Raw genomic sequence first — 3,645 nt, forward strand, 5'->3', positions numbered from 1 at the left:
AAAAAAAAAAAAAAGAAAGAAAAAAGAAAAGAAAAAGAAAGCAATAAGAGAACAATGGATTAATCAACACACATGCTAGAATAACTGGCTATTCACAAGAAAAGAAAACAAAAGACTCCTAGCTCATGCTGAAATGAAAATAAAACCTTAATAAAGTCCTAAATGTGAGAAGCAAAACTTTTAGAAATAAAATACTGGTAATTTCTTTATCCCCTTAGGATAGAGAAAGTGTGACAGAGATTATTCCTTGGCTGGAAAATCCATTGTCTCATTCTTACATAATAAGTATGTTGTAGTTGGGCACGTCTCCCAGCTTCCTCTGCTGATGGGTATGGTAATAAAATTAACTTCTCACAATGGGATGTGAGCAGATATGATGTGTGCTGCTTGCAGCTCTGGGGCTTGAGACATCAGATATGCCTCTGAGGCGGTCTCTTCCTCTTTCTCGGTGGTTGGAATCCAAATGTGGCAGTGACCAAGCTTTGACTATGCAAGTTGATGATATGCCTGAGAGGATGGCCAGGCCATGAGATGGCACAAACCTGGGTCCCTGACTGCCTGTGCAACAATACATCTCAGCCTTAGAGGGACTGCCCACCTAGGGATAGTTCTGTGCAAAAGATCTAAATGTCTCTGTTTGGGGGTCAGGGTGGAGTTGAGAGAGTCTCGCAGTGTCACCCAGTGGCACGCTCTGTAGAGTGCCGTGGCCTCAGCCTAGCTCACAGCTACCCCTACCTCCTAGGCTTCAGCAATCTTGCGTCAGCCTCCCAAGTAGCTGGGGCTAAGGGAGGCGTCACAACACCCACTTAATCTTTGTATTTCTTGCTCAGGCTGGTCTCAAACTTCTGATCCTTCCCCTCTGCCTACCAGAGTGCTGGGGTTAGAGGTGTGAGCCACCACACCCTGCCTGTCTCTGTTCTTTAAACCGCTGTATTTTGAGGTCTCTTTGTTATACCATCTCAGTCTTTAATAACATAGAAATATTTTGTAACCACGACTCCAAGAGCATCAATTCAATGGGAAAATGTTGTGAAATTGACTTCATTAAAATGAAAAATTCACAAAACACCATAAATAATGTGAAAATACAGCCATGATCAAAAGGAGATATTTATAATGCATATGCAGTATACATTTTTTAAAAACTCCTCAAATCAATAGAGAAAGATAACCCTGTAGAAAAATAGACAAAGAAAATAAACATAAAATCACAGAAGAAACGGGAATATCCAAATAAACATATCAAAGATGTTCAACCTCAACAGTAATCAAAGAATTACTAATGGAATTACAATGTATAACACTGCATCCAGAAATCTGCAAAATTAACAAAAATATTAAATTATAATAATACCAAATGTTCAATGCCAACAAAAACTCTTGCACACTATTTTTGTAGCAGATTAAATTAAGGAGCAAGTGAAGAGAGGGGAGGAGGTGGGGGGATGGAGAGTCACAGTGTATGGCACACCTCTTGGGGGTGGGATGCAATTACAAGAGGGGCTTTATGTAACAAATGCAATCAGTGTAACCTAATTCTTGATACCCTCAATGAATCTCAAATAATAAAAATTAAATTAAAGTAATACAACTGCATTGGAAAGTAACCTGCAAAGATCTAGCAAGACTAAAGATACACATACTGATGATCAAGCAATTCCATTCCTAGGTATATATCCTAGAGAAACTCTTAATACAGTGTGTCCCAAAAGTTGTCCCTAAGGTCACCATACACAGGGAAAATGAGATATTGTAGCTTAATGTACCTTTATTTACAAAATATTCATTACAAAATTCTACAAAGAGGTGGCCAACAGTAGAAAATATTTTGTAGGGCGGCCTCTGTGGCTTAGTGAGTAGGGCTCCAGCCCCATATACCGAGGGTGGCAGGTTCAAACCTGGCCCCTGGCCAAACTGCAACAACAACAAAAAAATTGCCAGGCGTTGTGGCAGGCACCTATAGTCCCAGCTACTCAGGAGGCTGAGACAAGACACTCACCTAAGCCCAAGAGCTGGAGGTTGCTGTGAGCTATGATGCCACAGCACTCTACCAAGGATGACAAAGTGAGACTCTGTCTCTAAAAAAAAAAAAAAAAAGAAAAGAAAATGTAAATATTTTGTAAAAATTTGTAATAAATATTTTGTAAAGAAGAGTACATTTATCTACAATTTATGGCAACTTTTGGGACACCTTGTACATTGGTGGAAAGGGACATATATATGTTAATTGCAGCATGATTTATAACAGCTACAAATTGGAAGTAACCTAAATGCCATCAGCAGGAACATAGGCAGGTGTAGCAACACCAAAGATAAAACTCAAAACTTACAGGCATGAGCCGCAGCACCTGGCCCTGGTGCATGTTTTTACTGCATACTTACTGCTACAGAAGCAGTGTACGAGAATTCCTGTTGGTCACTGTGCACATTTGGTATTGTTAAAATTTAATATTTTCATTAGGTTTGTAAATTATCAGATGCAATGCTATGTTATTGTTGTTTTCATTTGTAATTCCTTGATTACTGTTGAGGTCGAATCTTTTTATTTTTTATTTATTTATTTATTTTTGAGACAGAGTCTCACTAAGTTGCCTGGGTAGAGTACTATGATGTCACAGCTCACAGCAACCTCAAACTCTTGGGCTTAAGCAGTTCTCTTGCCTCAGCCTCCCAAGTAGCTGGGAATACAGACACCCACCACAATGCCTGGGTATTTTTTGGTTGTTGCAGTTATCTTTTTTTTTTTAATTATTCTTTATTAAATCATAACTTTGTACATTGATACATTTATGGGGTTCAGGATACTGCTTAGATATACAATGTGAAATGTGTACATTGAACTAAGTAACACATCCATCACAATTATACTCATTTCTTAATAGTTTTGAAATGTACCATTCCATCATGCACATTAGATGAGGTCCCCCCAAATGCCCTCCCTACTCTCACATCCTCCCTCTTCCCTTCTACTTTATGGACTATAGTTATGTTTTGCCATTCATATGAGTGTGTAGGTGGCTATATATTGATTTCATAGTAGTATTGAGTACATTGGATTTTTTTTCCATTTTTGAGATACTTTACTAAGAATATGTTCCGGCTCGGCGCCCGTGGCTCAAGTGGCTAAGGCACCAGCCACATACACCTAAGGTGGCGGGTTCGAATCCCCAGCCCAGCCCGCCAAACAACCATGACAGCTGCAACCAAAAAATGGCCAGGCGTTGTGGCGGGCGCCTGTGGTCCCAGCTACTGGGGAGGCTGAGGCAGGAGACTTGCTTGAGGCCAGGAGTTGGAGGTTGCTGTGAGCATGATGCCATGGCACTCTACCCAGGAGGACAGCTTGAGGCTCTGTCTCAAAAAAAAAAAAAAAAAAAAAAAAAAAAGAATATGTTCCAGCTCCATCCAGGTAAACATAAAAGATGAGAAGTCTCCATCTTTTTATGGCTGCATAGTATTCCATGGTATACATATACCACAATTTGTTAATCCATTCATGGGTCAGTGGGCACTTGGGCTGTTTCCATATCTTGGCTATTATGAATTAGGCTGCAATAAACATTCTGGTGCAAATGCCTTTGTTATAAAATAATTTTTAATCATCTGGGTATATACCTAGTAGAGGAATTGCAGGATCGAATGGTAGGC

The sequence above is a fragment of the Otolemur garnettii genome, unplaced genomic scaffold, assembly GCF_000181295.1.
Source record: "Otolemur garnettii isolate 467f Iridium unplaced genomic scaffold, OtoGar3 scaffold00073, whole genome shotgun sequence".
Lineage (NCBI taxonomy): Eukaryota > Metazoa > Chordata > Mammalia > Primates > Galagidae > Otolemur > Otolemur garnettii.